The 14364-nt window shown below is 42.3% G+C and overlaps 1 protein-coding gene across 4 annotated transcripts in view; it reads left to right on the top strand.

The window, feature by feature from the left end:
• The window catches only part of LOC306923418 (pleckstrin homology domain-containing family A member 5-like), a 123050-nt gene that overhangs the window by 52382 nt on the left and 56304 nt on the right, over window positions 1-14364 (top strand). The window lies entirely within an intron of this gene.

Genomic DNA, 14364 nt, shown 5'->3' with positions numbered 1-14364 from the left:
CTAGATAAGCAACTTTCAACTTTAGGGCTATAGGGTTCAAAAATGGGGTCACAAATGGGACAACTGGCTTCCGCTTAATGCACACATTATAGCATAGCAACATGCGTTTTTCTCAGAAAACTCTTACAATTTAGAACAGCAGATATAGTGTGTGTGTGCGTGCGTTCGTGCACGTGCGTGGCATTACATTCTAGAGACCAGTGAGTGACCCAGTAGTCTTAACGATCTCTTTTCGCCTCACTGACTGAACATGTCAACATGACCTTATACTGCTTTTAGTCTCCCTGCCAAATAGTGGTGCAACCGTACCATAACTAAGTACATTTACTCAAGTACTGCACTTTATGCATCTCCAGCCTTATCTTCATCTAATTGGTCCTCACTAATGCCCAAATATACGATGGCACACACAGGAGGAAGCCTGCCTACCAGTGACATCATCAACGTGGAATCCAAGCTTATAGAAACAATAGGCTTTCTATTCCTGGAAAGGTAGCATGCTGAAATAGAAGTCATTGTTTTTTTTGCATTACTACAAAGTAAATCATTCTTGTTTGAAATTACCTAATTTACCTTCTACTGATGATGTCACTGTTGGGCAATTTTCAAAAATGCTGCTAGTTATGATATGCTACTGTACCTTAAAGGAGAATGCCATGCTAGAAGGCTTTCTTACCTTTATTTGTACAGTTGTTACGTCCCCACCAAAGAGGTCCAGGTGTTATTTTGTGCAAAAGTGCATTATTGGCTATTTAAATATAAGCCCTCAATGGGGGTTGGGTTTTTGTGCTAATTCGCTAATTTCCATCAAAATAAGTAAAGTGTGCTGCTTGAGCGATGGAAATGAGCAAATTAGCACAACACCCCAATGCCCCATTCAATTCAATGCAATTCAATTAAATTCATTGAGGGCTTATATTAGGGGAAATAGCCAATAATGCACTTCTGCACAAAACAACACCTGGACCTCTTTGGTGGGGACGTAACAACTACAAATAAAGGTAAGAAAGCCTTCTAGTAAGGAATTCTCCTTTAAGGCCCTAAGTATTAGTGTATAGTTCTGTCACTGTATATTTGTAGATACATTTTTATTATTGTCATTTTATCTGTTTCTCTACCCACTGCAGCTATGACCCCGCCCCTTTGATTCAATGCTCAGTTCAGTGTTGAAGTTTTTTTCTTTTGGAAAACCACACACACACACACACACACACACACACACACACACACACACACACACACACACACACACACTAAACACAGGGTACATAAATTGGTAGACTGGGTTTAATATTTCGTTTGAGTTGTGTGTGTGTGTGTGTGTGTGTGTGTGTGTGTGTGTGTGTGTGTGTGTGTGTGTGTGTGTGCGCGCGCGCGCGCGCGCGTGGTTTGTGGTTTTCGGTTTGACCAGCATTGCCGGGACAAGCAGCCAGCCTGGAAGGAAACTCTGACACCACTGTGTGTGTGTGTGTGTGTGTGTGTGTGTGTGTGTGTGTGTGTGTGTGTGTGTGTGTGTGTGTGTGTGTGTGTGTGTGTGTGTGTGTGTGTGTGTGTGTGTGTGTGTGTGTGTGCGCGTGCGCGCGCGCGCACATGCACACACACACACACACACACACACACACTGTCATAGTCTAAATGTGTCTAGTTATTTATACTAAGGCTACCCAGCTCTGCACACAGGAGCTGTGGAAGAACAAATGAAAGCACAGCTGAATTCCTTAAGTTTTCAAGGTTCTGGGTCTGAACGTTAGAGGCTGAAAACGCCAACACAAAACTCTTCCAAACGCCCCAGTTGAAAATATTTCAGCTCTTAGCAAGCGGATAACAACAGCACACCTGGACGTGGATCACTTTTTTTTGGGTCTTCATTATAATTTTTCATGAACGTAAATTAAATCATACTTATTTTACACATATTATTGTAGTGGTTCTCAAAGGGACCCTTGTTGGTTACTTAGGGGCCCTTGGCAACTCTGAGAGTGTACAAAATGGAACCAAATGGACCCTTACAGATCTGTAACTCCACATGGAACCAAATGGACCCTTACAGATCTGTAACTCCACATGGAACCAAATAGACCCTTACAGGTCTGTAACTCTTGAGAGCGTACACTACACATTGAACCAAATTGACCCTTGCAGGTCTGTAACTCTGAGAGTTTACACATTGAACCAAATGGACCCTTGTAGATCTAACTCTGAGAGTGTAAACACATTGAACCAAATGGACCCTTACAGGTCTGAAACTCTTGAGAGTGGACACATGGAACCAAATGGACCTTTACAGGTTTGTAATGGTTCCATGTGTACACTCTCAGATTTATGGTGGTCCATGGGAAAATAAATGGAAAAAGTAGCCCTGCCCAATAACCACAAGTCACGTTAAAACATATTTTATGAGTAACCCTGCCTCGTAAGTTCTGACTTGTGGTTGTCAGCCAGGGCTACTCATAAAGACCTTTTAATGTGTGTTGATGCCAAACACACGGTCCTCGATAACGTAATTCTGAGGTTGTGTTGTGTTGTGTTGAGGTTGTGTTGTTTTTTGGCAGCAAATTTTGATTTTAGTTTTTAGTCATTTAGGGCAGTATTATGCGTGTCTTAAGTACCAGGTCTTATGACTTAACTTAAGACCTGGAGGCGTGGTCAATGCTGTTTGGACACTCAGAATAGCCAAATGGCATTGATCACGACTCCAGGTCTTAAGTTAAGTAATAAGACCTGGTACTTAAGACACGCATAATACTGCCCATAGTCTCTTGAATAGTTTTCATTTGGTTTTAGTCACATTTTAGTCACCTGGAATTAGTCTAGTTTTAGTCGACCTTATGTCATGAGATTTTGTGTTTTGGCGGTGCCTTGATGCCGTCGTAAGTGCGACGCGTTGTGAGCTTGTAGATCTGCTAGTTTCAGCATGCAACCAAGTGTAAGATGACTTATACTGGATCTCTTGTCCGCTAGTCCCCTTCCTAGCATCATGTCTAGTTTTTAGCTGTTGACGAAATTGTCAATACATTTAGTCTTAGTTTTAGTCATCATAGCCTACCGGTAGTTTTCATTTAGTTTCCATTTAGTTATCGTCAGTTAAAAAAAGGTAGTCGACAAGCATTTTTTGTCCTAGTTTTAGTCGACAAAAACAACACTAAAACAACACTGGTTGTGTTCAAGATGTTTTATTTTTTATTTTTGTGCAATGATCCATAAACCTTTGGCCTTCTTCTTCTTCTCATCTTACCTGGCTCTAGCTCCATATTCGGCATCCTTCTCCACAATGTACCCCTAATCCCTTCCTCTGCACCATCTAAACAATCTCAACCCGTCTGTGTGTCGCTCTCTGTCCTATTCATCCATCCTCATCCCTTCTCTGCACACGTCCACACCATCTCCACCTCGCCTACAGTTTATCCCCCAAACCTTCTAACCTGGGCTGATCCTCGAATGTAGTCATTGTTGGTCCTGTCCCTCCCGTTCACTCCTAATGACAATCGTAGGGTCCACCGTTCCACCACCTCTGGTAGAACATTTTCACGATTAAAAAAAGAAAAGAAAATAGCAGATCTACAAGCTCATAGCGTGGCACTCGGTGCCGCTATTTTTTTAGATCTGCTATTTTTCAATAGCTAAAGTATGACATAATGCTTAAAACACCAAAAGGGGTTCCCTTACAGTAGGTACAGTAGGAGTAAATGTAGTAAATGTGTTACTTTCCACCTCTGGTCTTCAGTGCGTTTCATGCAAGCCGTCTGATCAGCAGAATAGAAAGGGGACTGCTGAGTCAGCTACGGCAACACAACGGGGACAAACAGGTGCCATGAATGCATTCTGTAGTCGGTATCTCCAGGTTTGGAAAGTGCACAGCACACTATTTCTTTAATCATCTGAATTATAACGTGGAGCGTTGCATATTAAAAAACTCTAGAGTATCTTCCCATATTCTGTGAAGCGATGAGGAGGGACAATTCAAAACATGCGTCAGCTTTTATGGAGAGTGGAGCTTTTCTAGGAATTTATTTTCCAATTAAAAAAAGAAAGAAATTTAACCCATTTTGGTGTTTTAAGCATTATGTTATACTTTAGCTATTGAAAAATAGCAGATCTACAAGCTCATAGCGCGGCACTCAGTGCCGCACTATGAGCTTGTAGATCTGCTATTTTATTTTAATCGTGAAAATGTGGCGCAAATCTTTGAATATATATTCTTTCAGAGCGAACGTTTTTAACTCAAAACTGTTCTTCTGGGGGCGGGCCCTGGAACTACATATTTTCAGATGGGGGTCGGCGGCCAATTACATATAATTCTGAGGGTCCTTGGCCTGAAAAAGGTTGAGCACCACTGACATAAAAACATAGGATTTTCAGAAAACTGTCAGGATTTAGAAGACATTTTGTAGAATCTAGTGTCAGGTCTAAATGGGTATAAGAACGGTAAGAAACATTGTATCACCATGGCAACTTGTATGTTCTTCTTGGGACATGCAAGGTTTTTCCAACCAACGCAGACGGTACATGGCAAAGTGCTGACTATAGCTGCAGCAGTGCAATCTGGGAGGAGGCGGCAGGACAGTAGCACGCTGGCCGTTGCTACGCGGTCCTTTATTCATGTGTAATATTATAGTTTTATGTGATTTTGTTTTTAATGCGTGACGGGACAATTATTTATTTTAATTTTTATGGGCGGCCCTAGCTTAGTGCATTTGTGTGTGGGTCTGGGCAGCTCATCTCAGAGACTCAGACCGTGCTGGGCTAATCGGCGTAACACTTTACACGCACAGGCACGCTCCCAGGAGGCCAAAGAAGAAGCTCCATCGGCCTCATGGTGTCACTATAACAGCCCAGTGTTGGTTTAACTCTTGAACCGTAGCTCGTCACCCTTATAAAGCTTATATATTATATATTAATATATATTTTTGGGGCTTTTCTGCCTTTATTGATAGTATCACCGGTACATTAGAGCGAGACAGGAAACTGGGGGAGAGACACGCAGCAAAGGGGCGTCAGACACGGGAGTCGAACCTGCAACTCGCTGTCTGGCTGTCTTGTCTTCCATGGTTAGCAGTGCTGTATGGACATGAGAGTGTGGGGTGTTATGATGATATATGGGTAGTACAAGTATCCATAGAAATCCACCTCCAACACTTTCCCCATTAGCTGTTATTGTCATAACAGCTGCCAGTCTCTGGTCGAACGCTCTTCTTTAGTTCAGTTTATTTGATCATCCTTCAGTTTCAAATACAATATTTACAGACAATGAATGGAAGCTGTTACAAAAAACAAACAAAAAAAACTCTTCTTAACCTTGCAGTGAGTAGAAGTTCTCCCACTGTTATAATTGTTCTGTTCCTATAGTAAGTGTATGGAGGTTTCATGCTATCTATTATAATTGTTCTGTTCCTATAGTAAGTGTATGGAGGTTTCATGCTATCTATTATAATAGTTCTGTTCCTATAGTAAGTGTATGGAGGTTTCATGCTATCTATTATAATTGTTCTGTTCCTATAGTAAGTGTATGGAGGTTTCATGCTATCTATTATAATTGTTCTGTTCCTATAGACTATAGGAACAGAACTATTATGGAGGTGTATGGAGGTTTCATATTGTTCTGTTCCTATAGTAAGTGTATGGAGGTTTCATGCTATCGATTATAATTGTTCTGTTCCTATAGTAAGTGTATGGAGGTTTCATATTGTTCTGTTCCTATAGTAAGTGTATGGAGGTTTCATGCTATCGATTTGATATGCATATCTGTGCTGTCCGGCATACTCCCACTTGTGAAATACAGCGTCACACAAAATGATCAAAAGTGTAGCAGATCCACAAGCTCCAAACGTGGTCTGGAGCAACACGTTTTGAGCTCGTCCATCTGCTACTTTTTTGCTATTTTTGAATTGGAAATAAAACCTTGGACTTGTGGGGTATAACCCGTATGGAGGTTTTTGACTGATTCAATACTTTATTAACACCTTGGATGTCCAAGTCGGAGTTCTCCGTCCAAGTTCAAGGTCATGGTCAAGTGCCCAACACGGAGATTGATAAACAGGACGGAGATTAATGAAAACAAAACCGTTCGCATCGCTCTAGAGCCTTGGAGCGCTTGTTGCCCGATCCGATGACGTGTCAAAAAGTGACACGTCATCGAAAATCTCCCCTGCCTGTTTAGCTGACGAAAAACGAAAATCTTAAAACAATCATAACTCCCGATCTAAATCATCCCGTCTAATTCTGAAAAAAGATCCTGTGTTTGACGGCCTTCCGCGGTCCAGTCGCTAGTCGCGATAGATTTATTATTACCTCCCGTTGTTGTCGAACGACTCTAGAGTGGTGTGGCTATTGTTAGCTGCTACACAGACATGCACACCAGCTTCCGGTGCGCCGGTAAAAGTGGTCCGTGCGCTACAAATGATGGGCACCCTGGATGAAATGGATTAAATAGTTCCGGCCTTCTAAGGTGTTAACAGTTTGCAAAAAAATAATACAGAGGTAACAGTTATACAATAATGCTAAAAGGATAAGGATAACACAAACTAGCCATGAGGGCTAAGGGCTTGTTTCCAACTTTCCATCAAGTCCATGGAGGGGGATCTGTGGAGCTCTCTCACACGTGCCCGTGAGCGTTACTCATGGGCTATATATTATTATATATTATTATACTATTATTATTATATATTATATAATGGCGCAATAGCGTGTATATATATATATATATATATATATATATATATATATATGCTATTGCCCTTTTTTCTGCTTTGTTTGAAAAAATATGTTAAAAAAATATCAAATCAACATGTAAATGATCGTGACAATTATGCAATAATTATAATAATTGTGATTAGTTGAATATGTCATAATTGTGACAGCCCTACTGAGGACATTCTGTGTGTCTTTGTGTGTGACTGTGCGCGCGTGTGTGCGACTGTGCGTGCGTCAAGTAGGAATGTTGAGTGGCCTCTGAAACCACTTCATCCAGTTTGACTGGTTGAGATTCCTCTCTTTGATGTTTCATGCAGTGTCCTGTAAAATACACTGATCTACAAGCACACGTGTCAATCCACATCTGTAAGACGTTTGTGAACATCAGGAGGCCTGTTAGTTTTTTTTATTTTTATGGACGTCAACCAGAGAGACTGAATCCTGCTGCTTCTGAGAGCTGTTCAGCTCTTCTGCATTCATATTTCCAACTACAGGTCTGCTTTATGTTGCATTGATGGCTTTCATTTAGAGTTGTTTCGATAGTACTGGTAATGGTATCGGTTACTTGGGCCGATATCGCCCTCCAAGTATTCGGTACTCGGAACCGGCCCCGATACTTTGACCCGAGTACCAAAAAACATCCAATTGACACTAGGCTGAACGAATGCAACGGGAGCAAGTCTGACCCAACACTGCAGTAAATCGCCAAAAAACGCTGATCTACAACTGACAAGTGTAGATCGGAGATCCATCTGCATCTATATGAGAAAAAGGGGGTAAAATAAGTGGTTTCTCAACAAAAATAAAAAGTACTCTTATCGGTACTCTGTATCGGCGACTGCCGATACTCGTACTCTGTCTGGAAAAAACAAAGGGTATGGGGACAACTCTAGTTTAATTTACAGCAGTGGTTCTCAAATGTGGTTCACGCAAAGATTTGAGTTAAAAACGTTGGCTCTGAAAGAATATATATATTCAAAGATTTGCACTACATTTTCACGATTTTTCAAAAGTAGCAGACCTACAAGCTTGTAGCGCGGCACCGAGTGCCGAGCTTGTAGATCTGTTATTTTTCAATAGCTAAAGTATAACATAATGCTCAAAACACCAGAATGGGTTAACCATTTTGTTTACATTAAGTTCTGCACATTCTCTGTGCAGCATGGCTCTCGAGTTATACTGCACATGCATCCCATAGCTTGTAGGGCTGTAATCATGGCGATGATTTATCCCATAGCCCAAATTCCTAATATCCAGTGTTAGCATAAACACGCTAATAAACGGCTTACATTTTGGGAAAGTGAAAAGCGTCATCGTAATTTTGTGCATTTATGCTAATGTTCAATGCCCGTGTGCAAATTCAGATCAATTGCTCAACCCACTGAGGAGGACTGGACAGAACAGAGAGGTTTTGAGGACAAAGGATTCCTTATTCACATGTAGGATTATATAATTAAATATTAAAATAGTTTTTGACACAGTATCAAATGTTTCCATTTTGTACAGGGGTCATTCTGAGAGAGCCTGCTGCCTGTGCTGCCTTACTTTGCTCTGATTCTAGATCATATGTACTACTGTATACTAGCCTGGGCACCATTCCATTTCGAGTTTATGAACCGGTCGGGAGCGGATGATATCGCTACGTCATGTTGTGGTGTTGTTTTGTATTCATCAATCTTCCGGAACTTCCTTTTCCCTCAAACCGATTTTTCCCAATAAAAGCTACAGGCTACGAGAGCTTTTATTGTTATTCTTCAGGTTTGAGGGAAAAGGAAGTTCCGTTTGATTGTTCCTGCCTGATGACTACAAAACAATAATACAACATGACGTAACGATATCATCCGCTCCAGACCGGTTCACACGGCACCTTTTGAACAGAGACCAGGCTTTCCTCCGAGGTGGAAAGCCTAGAAAAAAAGTAAAGCATTGATTATTATTATTTTACTTAATTAAAACAGTATCTGTAAAAACAAAATGCCAATGTCATTCCAATCCAAAATCATACTAAAAAGATAGCCTATGTAAACTATCCTACTTTATGCATATATATAATTGCAGAGTCTGCAGACACTTTTAGTTGTTTTTGCATGTGTTTCCCATGAGTTTTGTGCACACTGACTGGGTTGTTTACAAGGTAATATAATAGTTTGCTTTAAATAGGCTAAACTTGCAATCCAACTGAAACCATAGTTGTCTCACCAGTATAATGTATCTTCAATTAATTCAACTTCACAAGTTCACAGCACACGCATTTCTCTAAAGTTCTCAACAAGTGGCTACGGTCGCTATATGCTAAGAAGCTAGCGTAAGTTAGGGAAGAGTTGCGATATTGAGGGGGCAGAAAACAGCACGGTCACGTGGTTCATGTGCTCGCGCGAGCCCATAGACTCCAATGCATTCCGTAAACTTCCGGTTGTCCCTATTTGAAGCCTTCAAATAGGGACAAATAGCAGTTACGAAGTTTGCGTAACTCTGTCTGTCTTATGGTTCTGAGTTAGGGTAGGTTTTATTGTAGTAACATTAAAGGTGTAGTGAAATGAAAAATACGTTTTTCACACTTTTAGACCATATCCGTGGTCATCATATGGGCATACCTAACAATGGATGCCAAAAAAACGAGAAAATTCTCATTTTTGTGTGTTTTTATATCAAACGTCCATAAAAATATATTTTTTATTACTTCCTGAAAACGAAAACGTGCTGCGTGCTGACGTGTCGAGGCCCACATCGATAAAAGCCAATAAAAATGAAGCTCACCAGTTTAATTCCCCATATCTCCGCATCCGTCCAGCACAGGCTGCACAGCTGCTACTGATTACAAACATCTTCCGTTTTTATTCCCATTCAAGATAACATCCAGGGAGTGTATTACTCGGTTTCAACTTAATCATCACGCTAAAAAATGTATCTGAAAACATTATAGGGTAGAAATAAGCCACATAAGAGTAAACAGGTAAAGCTGGACGACTATCTGATTTGTAAACAAACATCCACACGCTGTCCTGCGTAGCATAGCAGCAGCATAGCTACGGCCCCTAGCTACCATCCCATCCCCTGAAGGGATGCGACGCTCTGATTGGTTCAGAAACTTCATAGCGGTGTTTCAACTTGAAACTTCACAATAAATGTCCACCATTTCCGTTTCACTACACCTTTAAGCCGACAGTACTCTCAACAACACAACGTTGATTTAATGTTACATTCTACTTGTAAACAACCAGCAGCATACTTTTTACCTTGAGTTCTTTGTGGTAAATGGCGATGTGTCTCTTCGGGGTTGTTGTGTTTTTTCCTCCTATCTTCTGGCCACATTGCTCTCCTTCCGTTAAAATCAAGCATTCTGTTTTATTCTCCACATCGATGTAGCGGAAATGTTTCCATATATCTTCTCTTCTCTTTCTCCCGATCCCCGTGCAAAGAATTTTACTGTTTTATTTTTGAGTGGTGTAAACCACTCCTACAACTGGCTTTGTTAGTGCAGAAACAATGAGCATGGTTGCTATGTTCACCCTGTTCACCCGGGTGTGATTTCATTACAACTGGCTTTGTTAGTGCAGAAAAAATAAGCATGGTTGCTATGTTCACCCTGTTCACCCGGGTGTGATTTCATTACGTCAGACATGATTTCATTACGTCAGACAGGCTATATAAGACCTTACACCACTCAGTTCACACGGGTGTGATTTTTAAAGTATCGCCCATAAAGCATGAGGAATCCTCCTCCTCCTCAGTGTGTAGTGTGCGGCGCCCGCTGCAAAATCAAAAGGAGGCGTGTCGTGTGAGTGTTTGGGGCAAGGGTGTGTTCGGATAGAGGCACACTGACCACAATGCTAATACAAAGTGATAGGCGACTGTCCCCCCGGACAGTCCCGGCGAGCATTTCCGAACGCACAACGTGCGCTTCATAGAAAAAGAGACAGGAGGAAGTGATACGATCATTATAATAATATATTTCGTATCGTCTTTGTTCGTGAACTAAAATGACCATAGATTTTAGCCGAGTCTTTATTTTGTGAACTACATTTTCGTCTAGTCTTTATTAGTCAACGACATTGCATAATCATTTAGTCCCAGTTATTGTTTATACACGTGTTTTTTGTCTAGTCTAGTCTAGTTTTCGTCTGGGGAAAAATTGGCGTTGACGAACACATTTCGTTTTCGTTTTCGTTTTCGCTGACGAGAACAACACTGGTGTGTGTGTGCGTGCATGCGTGCGTGTGTGCATGCGTGCATGCGTGCATGCGTGCGTGCGTGCGCTGCAGTACAGCGCATTAACACTGATCTGTTAAAATACCAGGCTTTGTGAGATTATCCTGGATGATAAAACCCTTTTTAATTACATACCGGAACCTGATCATCTAAGTATAGCAGGTTTAAGGGATTAAAATGACAACATATCGTTGCTATCATTTTAAACCTCTTAAAGATTATTGCGACTTCTGACATTCCATGTGTTGATCCTTCCCCATCCATCCTTCCTCTTCGATGTCTCCCTTTTGACTTATAAACCTGTACATTTAAAATCTAGACGGGCCTGCCCCAAAGTTATTAGTGCAGCCGGCGAAAACTAGAGTTCTCAACAGGCCCGAAAATTAAGGCCCAGCCCTACCTGGGCCCTCATCAAACCCTGTACACTCCAGAGAATGTCCCTGCTGCCACCCTTAGATCTCCAAATACTGTATGGAGCTGACCTGTTCTGACATTCCATATAGTTGATCTGACCTCACCTCATCGAACCCTGTAAACTCAAGACATGCTCCTTATATGGCCGGTACAGAATTCATTCCATGTTGGTCTGACCCCCCCATGCCAAAGCGCCAGCGCTCGGCCAGCAGTCTGCTGTCAACGAGGTGGATGCGTGCACGCGACCTCACCCTTTAGGTCGCCTCTCGCCCTCAGGCGTCTTACTGGTATATGATACTGATACTTTTGATACTTAACAGATTTTGGACATGAGGTTTCCACCAGACCTCCTTCCATTCATCCATGATGTAGGCCTATACATGCACATCGAAGGAAACTATGGCCATCACCATTAAAAACACTGATGTGCACGTATGCCTATGCGTGCACATCAACGGAAGCCAGCCCACATGCACTGATGTATGCCTACGTGCACATCGCCATTAAAAGCATTGATGTGCACGTGCATCAATGGAAGCTAGCCTACATGCATTCCACTGATGTGCACATCTGTGTAGGCCATCCTACATGGTGTGTGTGTGTGTGTGTGTGTGTGTGTGTGTGTGTGTGTGTGTGTGTGTGTGTGTGTGTGTGTGTGTGTGTGTGTGTGTGTGTGTGTGTGTGTGTGTGTGTGTGTGTGTGTGTGTGTGTGTGTGTGTGTGTGTGTGTGTGTGTGTGTGTGTGTGTGTGTGTGTGTGACAAATAGAATTGGTGCCGTTAGTCTGCCCCTAAGACCACACGTCTGCTGCACTGCCAAGTGTGTGTGTGTCTCTCTCTCTCTCTCCAGTAATTACAGAGTAGGGCAGGGCTGCTGGCCAGGCTAAACTGAAACTCAAGCCGGTGTTTTCAGCGTTCCTTATTTGCTCTTTCCAATAACAGGCTGTTTTAACCCAGCCAGCACCCTGTTTTAAAAGGCTCTGCTGTTATTTTGGGGGTTGGCACTACTCTGCTGCTCCGCTCTGCTCTCTGATGTCTTGTCACAGTTTGGAGAGCTGCACCAAAAGGCAGTATATAGAAGCTTTTGAGCGTTTATCTTTTCATTTTTATGTTCCTTTTAAATCTACTACAACTTCAAAACAACTACAAACTAGTACTATACACATTCTAAGATTATTAAACCACTTTAGACTTTAGGCCAGGGGTCTTCAATGTCTTTTCAGGGCCAAGGACTCCCTAGCTGAGAGAGAAAGATGAAGCAGGGACCCCCTGCTATCATATTGCATAGAATTGTGCTGCTATTGTGTAGTGTTGTGTTGGATACATTCATGTGCATTTTCAGGCAGTTAACAACTGAAATCCTCTATACTTGTAAAACGTAGGGTGCTCTTTTTTCCCCCCTACCCCAAACATTTTTGCTTCCCCCCCAGAATATAGAGATGCTGTGGTTCAAGTTGTTAATTTAAGAAGAAAAAAAGTTCCTATCATGAAAATTGAACCCCCCCACTATGAAAGTAGATCTTGGGCGGTAACCCCTTTTAGTGTTTTAAGCATTATGTTATGCGTTAGCTGTTGAACAATAGCAGATCTACAAGCTCATAGCGCGACACCGAGTGCCACGCTATGAACTTGTAGGTCTGCTCTTTTTTTAAATACCCGGAGCTCGTGTGGAAAGGGTGTCTCCCTCCACTGTGCTACCATTGCTCAAGGGCACCTCGGCGGTACGGTGCCCCCGGAGGTTCTGGCAACCTCTCCGACCGCTACCAGTATACCAGTACACACACAGGACTTGTACAGTACTACATTGTTGTGGTCAAGTATTGGTATACTGTACTTCTACCACTGTTCCTACATCAGCAACCTCTCTGACCCTGCAGTGTGTGGTCTCTCTCTCTCTCTCTCTCTCTCTCTCTCTCTCTCTCTCTAATCATGGGGCTCTAATCATGTTAGTGTGGGTGGCTGTAATTGGCACCGCTGTCTGGGTGGCAGTGTGTGTGTGTGTGTGTGTGTGTGTGTGTGTGTGTGTGTGTGTGTGTGTGTGTGTGTGTGTGTGTGTGTGTGTGTGTGTGTGTGTGTGTGTGTGTGTGTGTGTGTGTGTGTGTGTGTGTGTGTGTGTGTGTGTGTGTGTGTGTGTGTGTGTGTGTGTGGCATACGGTTTGACTGGACTGTAGCTGCTTGGTTCTGGTGTCTCTGGGTCCATTTGAACAGCCGAAGGCGAGGGATACCAGGAGTTAGTATGTGGACTAAACACGTCTGCTATACAATTACAATAGCGGTGGTTCTCAAACGTTTTCATTTCAAGGATCACCATAACTCTTGAGATTGCATATTTAACACTTATGATGCCTGCCAGAGTTGTTCCAGAATAAAGGCGCTAGGGTGCCAAGCAGATGAGGCAGATTTTACTCTGAAAAGCTTCCATTTCCCCCCAAAATTGGAAGGTGAAATCTTTCATTACTACCTCACGCTAAAAAGTCTGATCTCTCTTTAGAAGCATTAACCCATTTAGACCTGAGGACGTCTTTTGAAAAACCTCATGTTTCAATGTCAGTGGTGCTCAATCTTTTTCATGTCAAGGTCCCCTAGAATTATCTGTATTTGACCCCCATCTGAAAATATGTTGTTCCAGGGACCTCCCCCAGAAGCAAAGAGCTGAGTTAAAAACGCTCTGAAAGAATATATTATTCAAAGATTTGCGCCACATTTTCACGATTTAGAAAAAAATCACACCCATGTGAACTGAGTGGTGCAACTCCTCTCCCCCCTCTCTCTCTCTCATTAGCAGGCAACAGTGCAGCACTATCTCTCTCTCTGTTTCTGGCACAACAGCGCCCCTACTGGTACTCATAGTCACACATGAGTCACACACAAACATAGGTTAACACGGACATTGCTGTTCCTTGGAGTGGTTGCATCACTCAAAAATAGCAGACCTACAAGCTCATAGCGCGACACTCGGTGCCACGATATGAGCTTGTAGATCTGCTATTTTTCAATAGCTAAAGTATGACATAATTAATGCTTAAAACACCAAAAAAGGGGTTCCCGTCCAGA

The sequence above is a fragment of the Electrona antarctica genome (assembly GCF_951216825.1).
Source record: "Electrona antarctica genome assembly, chromosome: 5".
NCBI classification, from domain to species: domain Eukaryota; kingdom Metazoa; phylum Chordata; class Actinopteri; order Myctophiformes; family Myctophidae; genus Electrona; species Electrona antarctica.
Note: the sequence above shows the minus strand (reverse complement) of the source record. Positions and strands in the feature narration are given on the sequence as shown.